Here is a 13347-nt window from a genome sequence, read left to right as displayed (position 1 = left end):
CTTCTAACGTAGCTTAGGTGGTCCGTGCCGGGCGCCTCCGGCAGCCCTGCTCCGAAAATGCGAACATATGCAGATAGCTCGCAGGCAGAAAGTGCTAGCCTGGAAAGCTGTTGCTCAGCCTCATCTGCCCATGGCACTGCTCGCACAGAGGCACAGAGACTGGGGCTGCTTGCTTGTCTTGTCCCCTCAAACTTCAAACGTATCTTAGGTGGTCCGTGCCGGGCGCCTCCGGCAGCCCTGCTCCGAAAATGCGAACGTCTGCAGATAGCTCGCAGGCAGAAAGAGCTAGCCTGGAAAGCTGTTGCTCAGCCTCATCTGCCCATGGCACTGCTCGCACCTAAGCACAGACACTGGGTCTGCTTGCTTGTCTTGCCACCTCAAACTTCCAAAGTATCCCGAGGATCGATGATCCCTTCTGGGCACGACTGGCAGCCCTGCTTTAAAAAGGCGAACATCTGCAGATAGCTGGCAGCCAGAAGGGGCTAGCCTGGAAAGCTGTTGCTCAGCTTCATCTGGCCATGGCAATGGTCGCACAGAGGCACAGGGACTGGGGCTGCTTGCTTGTCTTGCCACCTCAAACTTCCAATGTGGCCCGGGGATGGGGTTGTCATTCCAGGCGCCTCCAGCAGTCCTACTCCCAAAATGGGAATGTCTGCAGATAGCTCGCAGGTAGAAAGGGCTAGCCTGGAAAGCTGTTGCTCAGCCTCATCTGCCCATGGCACTGCTCGCACAGAGGCACAGAGACTGGGGCTGCTTGCTTGTCTTGCCCCCTCAAAGTTCAAACGTAGCTTTTGGCTGTTTGTGTCGGGCGCCTTTGGCAGCCCTGCTCCGAAAATGCGAACGTCTGCAGATAGCTCGCAGGCAGAAAGAGCTAGCCTGGAAAGCTGTTGCTCAGCCTCATCTGCCCATGGCACTGCTCGCACAGAGGCACAGAGACTGGGGCTGCTTGCTTGTCTTGTCCCCTCAAACTTCAAACGTATCTTAGGTGGTCCGTGCCGGGCGCCTCCGGCAGCCCTGCTCCGAAAATGCGAACATATGCAGATAGCTCGCAGGCAGAAAGTGCTAGCCTGGAAAGCTGTTGCTCAGCCTCATCTGCCCATGGCACTGCTCGCACAGAGGCACAGAGACTGGGGCTGCTTGCTTGTCTTGTCCCCTCAAACTTCAAACGTAGCTTAGGTGGTCCGTGCCGGGCGCCTCCGGCAGCCCTGCTCCGAAAATGCGAACGTCTGCAGATAGCTCGCAGGCAGAAAGAGCTAGCCTGGAAAGCTGTTGCTCAGCCTCATCTGCCCATGGCACTGCTCGCACAGAGGCACAGAGACTGGGGCTGCTTGCTTGTCTTGCCCCCTCAAACTTCAAACGTATCTTTTGGCTGTTTGTGTCGGGCGCCTTTGGCAGCCCTGCTCCGAAAATGCAAACGTCTGCAGATAGCTCGCAGGCAGAAAGAGCTAGCCTGGAAAGCTGTTGCTCAGCCTCATCTGCCCATGGCACTGCTCGCACAGAAACACAGAGACTGGGGCTGCTTGCTTGTCTTGCCCCCTCAAACTTCAAACATATCTTAGGTGGTCCTTGCCGGGCGAATCCAGCAGCTCTGCTCCGAAAATGCGAACGTCTGCAGATAGCTCACTGGTAGAAATAGCTAGCCTGGAAAGCTGTTGCTCAGCCTCATCTGCCCATGGCACTGCTCGCACAGAGGCACAGTGACTGGGGCTGCTTGCTTGTTTTGCCTCCTGAAACTTCAAACGTATCTTAGGTGGTCCGTGCCGGGCGCCTCCGGCAGCCCTGCTCCGAAAATTCAAACGTCTGCAGATAGCTCGCAGGCAGAAAGAGCTAGCCTGGAAAGCTGTTGCTCAGCCTCATCTGCCCATGGCACTGCTCGCACAGAGGCACAGAGACTGGGGCTGCTTGCTTGTCTTGCCCCCTCAAAGTTCAAACGTATCTTTTGGCTGTTTTTGTCGGGCGCCTTTGGCAGCCCTGCTCCGAAAATGCGAACGTCTGCAGATAGCTCGCAGGCAGAAAGAGCTAGCCTGGAAAGCTGTTGCTCAGCCTCATCTGCCCATGGCACTGCTCGCACCTAAGCACAGACACTGGGTCTGCTTGCTTGTCTTGCCACCTCAAACTTCCAAAGTATCCCGAGGATCGATGATCCCTTCTGGGCACGACTGGCAGCCCTGCTTTAAAAAGGCGAACATCTGCAGATAGCTGGGAGCCAGAAGGGGCTAGCCTGGAAAGCTGTTGCTCAGCTTCATCTGGCCATGGCAATGGTCGCACAGAGGCACAGGGACTGGGGCTGCTTGCTTGTCTTGCCACCTCAAACTTCCAATGTGGCCCGGGGATGGGGTTGTCATTCCAGGCGCCTCCAGCAGTCCTACTCCCAAAATGGGAATGTCTGCAGATAGCTCGCAGGTAGAAAGGGCTAGCCTGGAAAGCTGTTGCTCAGCCTCATCTGCCCATGGCACTGCTCGCACAGAGGCACAGAGACTGGGGCTGCTTGCTTGTCTTGCCCCCTCAAAGTTCAAACGTAGCTTTTGGCTGTTTGTGTCGGGCGCCTTTGGCAGCCCTGCTCCGAAAATGCGAACGTCTGCAGATAGCTCGCAGGCAGAAAGAGCTAGCCTGGAAAGCTGTTGCTCAGCCTCATCTGCCCATGGCACTGCTCGCACAGAGGCACAGAGACTGGGGCTGCTTGCTTGTCTTGTCCCCTCAAACTTCTAACGTAGCTTAGGTGGTCCGTGCCGGGCGCCTCCGGCAGCCCTGCTCCGAAAATGCGAACATATGCAGATAGCTCGCAGGCAGAAAGTGCTAGCCTGGAAAGCTGTTGCTCAGCCTCATCTGCCCATGGCACTGATCGCACAGAGGCACAGAGACTGGGGCTGCTTGCTTGTCTTGTCCCCTCAAACTTCAAACGTAGCTTAGGTGGTCCGTGCCGGGCGCCTCCGGCAGCCCTGCTCCGAAAATGCGAACGTCTGCAGATAGCTCGCAGGCAGAAAGAGCTAGCCTGGAAAGCTGTTGCTCAGCCTCATCTGCCCATGGCACTGCTCGCACAGAGGCACAGAGACTGGGGCTGCTTGCTTGTCTTGTCCCCTCAAACTTCAAACGTAGCTTAGGTGGTCCGTGCCGGGCGCCTCCGGCAGCCCTGCTCCGAAAATGCGAACGTCTGCAGATAGCTCGCAGGCAGAAAGAGCTAGCCTGGAAAGCTGTTGCTCAGCCTCATCTGCCCATGGCACTGCTCGCACCTAAGCACAGACACTGGGTCTGCTTGCTTGTCTTGCCACCTCAAACTTCCAAAGTATCCCGAGGATCGATGATCCCTTCTGGGCACGACTGGAAGCCCTGCTTTAAAAAGGCGAACATCTGCAGATAGCTGGCAGCCAGAAGGGGCTAGCCTGGAAAGCTGTTGCTCAGCTTCATCTGGCCATGGCAATGGTCGCACAGAGGCACAGGGACTGGGGCTGCTTGCTTGTCTTGCCACCTCAAACTTCCAATGTGGCCCGGGGATGGGGTTGTCATTCCAGGCGCCTCCAGCAGTCCTACTCCCAAAATGGGAATGTCTGCAGATAGCTCGCAGGTAGAAAGGGCTAGCCTGGAAAGCTGTTGCTCAGCCTCATCTGCCCATGGCACTGCTCGCACAGAGGCACAGAGACTGGGGCTGCTTGCTTGTCTTGCCCCCTCAAAGTTCAAACGTAGCTTTTGGCTGTTTGTGTCGGGCGCCTTTGGCAGCCCTGCTCCGAAAATGCGAACGTCTGCAGATAGCTCGCAGGCAGAAAGAGCTAGCCTGGAAAGCTGTTGCTCAGCCTCATCTGTCCATGGCACTGCTCGCACAGAGGCACAGAGACTGGGGCTGCTTGCTTGTCTTGCCCCCTCAAACTTCAAATGTAGCTTAGGTGGTCCGTGCCGGGCGCCTGTGTCAGCCCTGCTCCGAAAATGCAAACGTCTGCAGATAGGTCACAGGCAGAAAGAGCTAGCCTGGAAAGCTGTTGCTCAGCCTCATCTGCCCATGGCACTGCTCGCACAGAGGCACAGAGACTGGGGCTGCTTGCTTGTCTTGTCCCCTCAAACTTCTAACGTAGCTTAGGTGGTCCGTGCCGGGCGCCTCCGGCAGCCCTGCTCCGAAAATGCGAACATATGCAGATAGCTCGCAGGCAGAAAGTGCTAGCCTGGAAAGCTGTTGCTCAGCCTCATCTGCCCATGGCACTGCTCGCACAGAGGCACAGAGACTGGGGCTGCTTGCTTGTCTTGTCCCCTCAAACTTCAAACGTATCTTAGGTGGTCCGTGCCGGGCGCCTCCGGCAGCCCTGCTCCGAAAATGCGAACGTCTGCAGATAGCTCGCAGGCAGAAAGAGCTAGCCTGGAAAGCTGTTGCTCAGCCTCATCTGCCCATGGCACTGCTCGCACCTAAGCACAGACACTGGGTCTGCTTGCTTGTCTTGCCACCTCAAACTTCCAAAGTATCCCGAGGATCGATGATCCCTTCTGGGCACGACTGGCAGCCCTGCTTTAAAAAGGCGAACATCTGCAGATAGCTGGCAGCCAGAAGGGGCTAGCCTGGAAAGCTGTTGCTCAGCTTCATCTGGCCATGGCAATGGTCGCACAGAGGCACAGGGACTGGGGCTGCTTGCTTGTCTTGCCACCTCAAACTTCCAATGTGGCCCGGGGATGGGGTTGTCATTCCAGGCGCCTCCAGCAGTCCTACTCCCAAAATGGGAATGTCTGCAGATAGCTCGCAGGTAGAAAGGGCTAGCCTGGAAAGCTGTTGCTCAGCCTCATCTGCCCATGGCACTGCTCGCACAGAGGCACAGAGACTGGGGCTGCTTGCTTGTCTTGCCCCCTCAAAGTTCAAACGTAGCTTTTGGCTGTTTGTGTCGGGCGCCTTTGGCAGCCCTGCTCCGAAAATGCGAACGTCTGCAGATAGCTCGCAGGCAGAAAGAGCTAGCCTGGAAAGCTGTTGCTCAGCCTCATCTGCCCATGGCACTGCTCGCACAGAGGCACAGAGACTGGGGCTGCTTGCTTGTCTTGTCCCCTCAAACTTCAAACGTATCTTAGGTGGTCCGTGCCGGGCGCCTCCGGCAGCCCTGCTCCGAAAATGCGAACATATGCAGATAGCTCGCAGGCAGAAAGTGCTAGCCTGGAAAGCTGTTGCTCAGCCTCATCTGCCCATGGCACTGCTCGCACAGAGGCACAGAGACTGGGGCTGCTTGCTTGTCTTGTCCCCTCAAACTTCAAACGTAGCTTAGGTGGTCCGTGCCGGGCGCCTCCGGCAGCCCTGCTCCGAAAATGCGAACGTCTGCAGATAGCTCGCAGGCAGAAAGAGCTAGCCTGGAAAGCTGTTGCTCAGCCTCATCTGCCCATGGCACTGCTCGCACAGAGGCACAGAGACTGGGGCTGCTTGCTTGTCTTGCCCCCTCAAACTTCAAACGTATCTTTTGGCTGTTTGTGTCGGGCGCCTTTGGCAGCCCTGCTCCGAAAATGCAAACGTCTGCAGATAGCTCGCAGGCAGAAAGAGCTAGCCTGGAAAGCTGTTGCTCAGCCTCATCTGCCCATGGCACTGCTCGCACAGAAACACAGAGACTGGGGCTGCTTGCTTGTCTTGCCCCCTCAAACTTCAAACATATCTTAGGTGGTCCTTGCCGGGCGAATCCAGCAGCTCTGCTCCGAAAATGCGAACGTCTGCAGATAGCTCACTGGTAGAAATAGCTAGCCTGGAAAGCTGTTGCTCAGCCTCATCTGCCCATGGCACTGCTCGCACAGAGGCACAGTGACTGGGGCTGCTTGCTTGTTTTGCCTCCTGAAACTTCAAACGTATCTTAGGTGGTCCGTGCCGGGCGCCTCCGGCAGCCCTGCTCCGAAAATTCAAACGTCTGCAGATAGCTCGCAGGCAGAAAGAGCTAGCCTGGAAAGCTGTTGCTCAGCCTCATCTGCCCATGGCACTGCTCGCACAGAGGCACAGAGACTGGGGCTGCTTGCTTGTCTTGCCCCCTCAAAGTTCAAACGTATCTTTTGGCTGTTTTTGTCGGGCGCCTTTGGCAGCCCTGCTCCGAAAATGCGAACGTCTGCAGATAGCTCGCAGGCAGAAAGAGCTAGCCTGGAAAGCTGTTGCTCAGCCTCATCTGCCCATGGCACTGCTCGCACCTAAGCACAGACACTGGGTCTGCTTGCTTGTCTTGCCACCTCAAACTTCCAAAGTATCCCGAGGATCGATGATCCCTTCTGGGCACGACTGGCAGCCCTGCTTTAAAAAGGCGAACATCTGCAGATAGCTGGGAGCCAGAAGGGGCTAGCCTGGAAAGCTGTTGCTCAGCTTCATCTGGCCATGGCAATGGTCGCACAGAGGCACAGGGACTGGGGCTGCTTGCTTGTCTTGCCACCTCAAACTTCCAATGTGGCCCGGGGATGGGGTTGTCATTCCAGGCGCCTCCAGCAGTCCTACTCCCAAAATGGGAATGTCTGCAGATAGCTCGCAGGTAGAAAGGGCTAGCCTGGAAAGCTGTTGCTCAGCCTCATCTGCCCATGGCACTGCTCGCACAGAGGCACAGAGACTGGGGCTGCTTGCTTGTCTTGCCCCCTCAAAGTTCAAACGTAGCTTTTGGCTGTTTGTGTCGGGCGCCTTTGGCAGCCCTGCTCCGAAAATGCGAACGTCTGCAGATAGCTCGCAGGCAGAAAGAGCTAGCCTGGAAAGCTGTTGCTCAGCCTCATCTGCCCATGGCACTGCTCGCACAGAGGCACAGAGACTGGGGCTGCTTGCTTGTCTTGTCCCCTCAAACTTCTAACGTAGCTTAGGTGGTCCGTGCCGGGCGCCTCCGGCAGCCCTGCTCCGAAAATGCGAACATATGCAGATAGCTCGCAGGCAGAAAGTGCTAGCCTGGAAAGCTGTTGCTCAGCCTCATCTGCCCATGGCACTGATCGCACAGAGGCACAGAGACTGGGGCTGCTTGCTTGTCTTGTCCCCTCAAACTTCAAACGTAGCTTAGGTGGTCCGTGCCGGGCGCCTCCGGCAGCCCTGCTCCGAAAATGCGAACGTCTGCAGATAGCTCGCAGGCAGAAAGAGCTAGCCTGGAAAGCTGTTGCTCAGCCTCATCTGCCCATGGCACTGCTCGCACAGAGGCACAGAGAATGGGGCTGCTTGCTTGTCTTGTCCCCTCAAACTTCAAACGTATCTTTTGGCTGTTTGTGTCGGGCGCCTTTGGCAGCCCTGCTCCGAAAATGCGAACGTCTGCAGATAGCTCGCAGGCAGAAAGAGCTAGCCTGGAAAGCTGTTGCTCAGCCTCATCTGCCCATGGCACTGCTCGCACAGAAACACAGAGACTGGGGCTGCTTGCTTGTCTTGCCCCCTCAAACTTCAAACATATCTTAGGTGGTCCTTGCCGGGCGAATCCAGCAGCTCTGCTCCGAAAATGCGAACGTCTGCAGATAGCTCACTGGTAGAAATAGCTAGCCTGGAAAGCTGTTGCTCAGCCTCATCTGCCCATGGCACTGCTCGCACAGAGGCACAGTGACTGGGGCTGCTTGCTTGTTTTGCCTCCTGAAACTTCAAACGTATCTTAGGTGGTCCGTGCCGGGCGCCTCCGGCAGCCCTGCTCCGAAAATGCGAACGTCTGCAGATAGCTCGCAGGCAGAAAGAGCTAGCCTGGAAAGCTGTTGCTCAGCCTCATCTGCCCATGGCACTGCTCGCACAGAGGCACAGAGACTGGGGCTGCTTGCTTGTCTTGCCCCCTCAAACTTCAAACGTATCTTTTGGCTGTTTTTGTCGGGCGCCTTTGGCAGCCCTGCTCCGAAAATGCGAACGTCTGCAGATAGCTCGCAGGCAGAAAGAGCTAGCCTGGAAAGCTGTTGCTCAGCCTCGTCTGTCCATGGCACTGCTCGCACAGAGGCACAGAGACTGGGGCTGCTTGCTTGTCTTGCCCCCTCAAACTTCAAAGGTAGCTTAGGTGGTCTGTGCTGGGCGCCTCCGGCAGCCCTGCTCCAAAAATGCGAACGTCTGCAGATAGCTCGCAGGCAGAAAGAGCTAGCCTGGAAAGCTGTTGCTCAGCCTCATCTGCCCATGGCACTGCTCGCACAGAGGCACAGAGACTGGGACTGCTTGCTTGTCTTGTCCCCTCAAACTTCAAACGTAGCTTAGGTGGTCTGTGCTGGGCGCCTCCGGCAGCCCTGCTCCGAAAATGCGAACGTCTGCAGATAGCTCGCAGGCAGAAAGAGCTAGCCTGGAAAGCTGTTTCTCAGCCTCATCTGCCCATGGCACTGCTCGCACAGAGGCACAGAGACTGGGGCTGCTTGCTTGTCTTGCCCCCTGAAACTTCAAACGTAGCTTAGGTGGTCCGTGCCGGGCGCCTGTGTCAGCCCTGCTCCGAAAATGCAAACATCTGCAGATAGGTCACAGGCAGAAAGAGCTAGCCTGGAAAGCTGTTGCTCAGCCTCATCTGCCCATGGCACTGCTCGCACAGAGGCACAGAGACTGGGGCTGCTTGCTTGTCTTGTCCCCTCAAACTTCAAACGTAGCTTAGGTGGTTCGTGCCGGGCGCCTCCGGCAGCCCTGCTCCGAAAATGCGAACATATGCAGATAGCTCGCAGGCAGAAAGTGCTAGCCTTGAAAGCTGTTGCTCAGCCTCATCTGCCCATGGCACTGCTCGCACAGAGGCACAGAGACTGGGGCTGCTTGCTTGTCTTGCCCCCTCAAACTTCAAACTTAACTTAGGTGTTCCGTGCCGTCCGCCTCCAGCAGCCCTGCTCCGAAAATGCGAACGTCTGCAGATAGCTCGCAGGCAGAAAGAGCTAGCCTGGAAAGCTGTTGCTCAGCCTCATCTGCCCATGGCACTGCTCGCACAGAGGGACAGAGACTGGGGCTGCTTGCTTGTCTTGCCCCCTCAAAGTTCAAACGTATCTTTTGGCTGTTTGTGTCGGGCGCCTTTGGCAGCCCTGCTCCGAAAATGCGAACGTCTGCAGATAGCTCGCAGGCAGAAAGAGCTAGCCTGGAAAGCTGTTGCTCAGCCTCATCTGCCCATGGCACTGCTCGCACAGAAACACAGAGACTGGGGCTGCTTGCTTGTCTTGCCCCCTCAAACTTCAAACATATCTTAGGTGGTCCTTGCCGGGCGAATCCAGCAGCTCTGCTCCGAAAATGCGAACGTCTGCAGATAGCTCACTGGTAGAAATAGCTAGCCTGGAAAGCTGTTGCTCAGCCTCATCTGCCCATGGCACTGCTCGCACAGAGGCACAGTGACTGGGGCTGCTTGCTTGTTTTGCCTCCTGAAACTTCAAACGTATCTTAGGTGGTCCGTGCCGGGCGCCTCCGGCAGCCCTGCTCCGAAAATTCAAACGTCTGCAGATAGCTCGCAGGCAGAAAGAGCTAGCCTGGAAAGCTGTTGCTCAGCCTCATCTGCCCATGGCACTGCTCGCACAGAGGCACAGAGACTGGGGCTGCTTGCTTGTCTTGCCCCCTCAAAGTTCAAACGTATCTTTTGGCTGTTTTTGTCGGGCGCCTTTGGCAGCCCTGCTCCGAAAATGCGAACGTCTGCAGATAGCTCGCAGGCAGAAAGAGCTAGCCTGGAAAGCTGTTGCTCAGCCTCATCTGCCCATGGCACTGCTCGCACCTAAGCACAGACACTGGGTCTGCTTGCTTGTCTTGCCACCTCAAACTTCCAAAGTATCCCGAGGATCGATGATCCCTTCTGGGCACGACTGGCAGCCCTGCTTTAAAAAGGCGAACATCTGCAGATAGCTGGGAGCCAGAAGGGGCTAGCCTGGAAAGCTGTTGCTCAGCTTCATCTGGCCATGGCAATGGTCGCACAGAGGCACAGGGACTGGGGCTGCTTGCTTGTCTTGCCACCTCAAACTTCCAATGTGGCCCGGGGATGGGGTTGTCATTCCAGGCGCCTCCAGCAGTCCTACTCCCAAAATGGGAATGTCTGCAGATAGCTCGCAGGTAGAAAGGGCTAGCCTGGAAAGCTGTTGCTCAGCCTCATCTGCCCATGGCACTGCTCGCACAGAGGCACAGAGACTGGGGCTGCTTGCTTGTCTTGCCCCCTCAAAGTTCAAACGTAGCTTTTGGCTGTTTGTGTCGGGCGCCTTTGGCAGCCCTGCTCCGAAAATGCGAACGTCTGCAGATAGCTCGCAGGCAGAAAGAGCTAGCCTGGAAAGCTGTTGCTCAGCCTCATCTGCCCATGGCACTGCTCGCACAGAAACACAGAGACTGGGGCTGCTTGCTTGTCTTGCCCCCTCAAACTTCAAACATATCTTAGGTGGTCCTTGCCGGGCGAATCCAGCAGCTCTGCTCCGAAAATGCGAACGTCTGCAGATAGCTCACTGGTAGAAATAGCTAGCCTGGAAAGCTGTTGCTCAGCCTCATCTGCCCATGGCACTGCTCGCACAGAGGCACAGTGACTGGGGCTGCTTGCTTGTTTTGCCTCCTGAAACTTCAAACGTATCTTAGGTGGTCCGTGCCGGGCGCCTCCGGCAGCCCTGCTCCGAAAATGCGAACGTCTGCAGATAGCTCGCAGGCAGAAAGAGCTAGCCTGGAAAGCTGTTGCTCAGCCTCATCTGCCCATGGCACTGCTCGCACAGAGGCACAGAGACTGGGGCTGCTTGCTTGTCTTGCCCCCTCAAACTTCAAACGTATCTTTTGGCTGTTTTTGTCGGGCGCCTTTGGCAGCCCTGCTCCGAAAATGCGAACGTCTGCAGATAGCTCGCAGGCAGAAAGAGCTAGCCTGGAAAGCTGTTGCTCAGCCTCGTCTGTCCATGGCACTGCTCGCACAGAGGCACAGAGACTGGGGCTGCTTGCTTGTCTTGCCCCCTCAAACTTCAAAGGTAGCTTAGGTGGTCTGTGCTGGGCGCCTCCGGCAGCCCTGCTCCAAAAATGCGAACGTCTGCAGATAGCTCGCAGGCAGAAAGAGCTAGCCTGGAAAGCTGTTGCTCAGCCTCATCTGCCCATGGCACTGCTCGCACAGAGGCACAGAGACTGGGACTGCTTGCTTGTCTTGTCCCCTCAAACTTCAAACGTAGCTTAGGTGGTCTGTGCTGGGCGCCTCCGGCAGCCCTGCTCCGAAAATGCGAACGTCTGCAGATAGCTCGCAGGCAGAAAGAGCTAGCCTGGAAAGCTGTTTCTCAGCCTCATCTGCCCATGGCACTGCTCGCACAGAGGCACAGAGACTGGGGCTGCTTGCTTGTCTTGCCCCCTGAAACTTCAAACGTAGCTTAGGTGGTCCGTGCCGGGCGCCTGTGTCAGCCCTGCTCCGAAAATGCAAACATCTGCAGATAGGTCACAGGCAGAAAGAGCTAGCCTGGAAAGCTGTTGCTCAGCCTCATCTGCCCATGGCACTGCTCGCACAGAGGCACAGAGACTGGGGCTGCTTGCTTGTCTTGTCCCCTCAAACTTCAAACGTAGCTTAGGTGGTTCGTGCCGGGCGCCTCCGGCAGCCCTGCTCCGAAAATGCGAACATATGCAGATAGCTCGCAGGCAGAAAGTGCTAGCCTTGAAAGCTGTTGCTCAGCCTCATCTGCCCATGGCACTGCTCGCACAGAGGCACAGAGACTGGGGGTGCTTGCTTGTCTTGCCCCCTCAAACTTCAAACTTAACTTAGGTGTTCCGTGCCGTCCGCCTCCAGCAGCCCTGCTCCGAAAATGCGAACGTCTGCAGATAGCTCGCAGGCAGAAAGAGCTAGCCTGGAAAGCTGTTGCTCAGCCTCATCTGCCCATGGCACTGCTCGCACAGAGGGACAGAGACTGGGGCTGCTTGCTTGTCTTGCCCCCTCAAAGTTCAAACGTATCTTTTGGCTGTTTGTGTCGGGCGCATTCGGCAGCCCTGCTCCGAAAATGCGAACGTCTGCAGATAGCTCGCAGGCAGAAAGAGCTAGCCTGGAAAGCTGTTGCTCAGCCTCATCTGTCCATGGCACTGCTCGCACAGAGGCACAGAGACTGGGGCTGCTTGCTTGTCTTGCCCCGTCAAACTTCAAATGTAGCTTAGGTGGTCCGTGCCGGGCGACTCCGGCAGCCCTGCTCCGAAAATGCAAACGTCTGCAGATAGCTCACAGCCAGAAAGAGCTAGCCTGGAAAGCTGTTGCTCAGCCTCATCTGCCCATGGCACTGCTCGCACAGAGGCACAGAGACTGGGGCTGCTTGCTTGTCTTGTCCCCTCAAACTTCTAACGTAGCTTAGGTGGTCCGTGCCGGGCGCCTCCGGCAGCCCTGCTCCGAAAATGCGAACGTCTGCAGATAGCTCGCAGGCAGAAAGTGCTAGCCTGGAAAGCTGTTGCTCAGCCTCATCTGCCCATGGCACTGATCGCACAGAGGCACAGTGACTGGGGCTGCTTGCTTGTCTTGCCCCCTCAAACTTCAAACTTAGCTTAGGTGTTCCGTGCCGTCCGCCTCCAGCAGCCCTGCTCCAAAAATGCGAACGTCTGCAGATAGCTCGCAGGCAGAAAGAGCTAGCCTGGAAAGCTGTTGCTCAGCCTCATCTGCCCATGGCACTGCTCGCACAGAGGCACAGAGACTGGGGCTGCTTGCTTGTCTTGCCCCCTCAAAGTTCAAACGTATCTTTTGGCTGTTTGTGTCGGGCGCCTTTGGCAGCCCTGCTCCGAAAATGCGAACGTCTGCAGATAGCTCGCAGGCAGAAAGAGCTAGCCTGGAAAGCTGTTGCTCAGCCTCATCTGCCCATGGCACTGCTCGCACAGAGGCACAGAGACTGGGGCTGCTTGCTTGTCTTGCCCCCTCAAACTTCAAATGTAGCTTAGGTGGTCCGTGCCGGGCGCCTGTGTCAGCCCTGCTCCGAAAACGCAAACGTCTGCAGATAGGTCGCAGGCAGAAAGAGCTAGCCTGGAAAGCTGTTGCTCAGCCTCATCTGCCCATGGCACTGCTCGCACAGAGGCACAGAGACTGGGGCTGCTTGCTTGTCTTGTCCCCTCAAAGTTCAAACGTATCTTTTGGCTGTTTGTGTCGGGCGCCTCCGGCAGCCCTGCTCCGAAAATGCGAACGTCTGCAGATAGCTCGCAGGCAGAAAGTGCTAGCCTGGAAAGCTGTTGCTCAGCCTCATCTGCCCATGGCACTGCTCGCACAGAGGCACAGTGACTGGGGCTGCTTGCTTGTCTTGCCCCCTCAAACTTCAAACTTAGCTTAGGTGTTCCGTGCCGTCCGCCTCCAGCAGCCCTGCTCCAAAAATGCGAACGTCTGCAGATAGCTCGCAGGCAGAAAGAGCTAGCCTGGAAAGCTGTTGCTCAGCCTCATCTGCCCATGGCACTGCTCGCACAGAGGCACAGAGACTGGGGCTGCTTGCTTGTCTTGCCCCCTCAAAGTTCAAACGTATCTTTTGGCTGTTTGTGTCGGGCGCCTTTGGCAGCCCTGCTCCGAAAATGCGAACGTCTGCAGATAG

Source organism: Opisthocomus hoazin, chromosome 12 (assembly GCF_030867145.1).
Source record: "Opisthocomus hoazin isolate bOpiHoa1 chromosome 12, bOpiHoa1.hap1, whole genome shotgun sequence".
NCBI lineage: Eukaryota > Metazoa > Chordata > Aves > Opisthocomiformes > Opisthocomidae > Opisthocomus > Opisthocomus hoazin.
Note: the sequence above shows the minus strand (reverse complement) of the source record.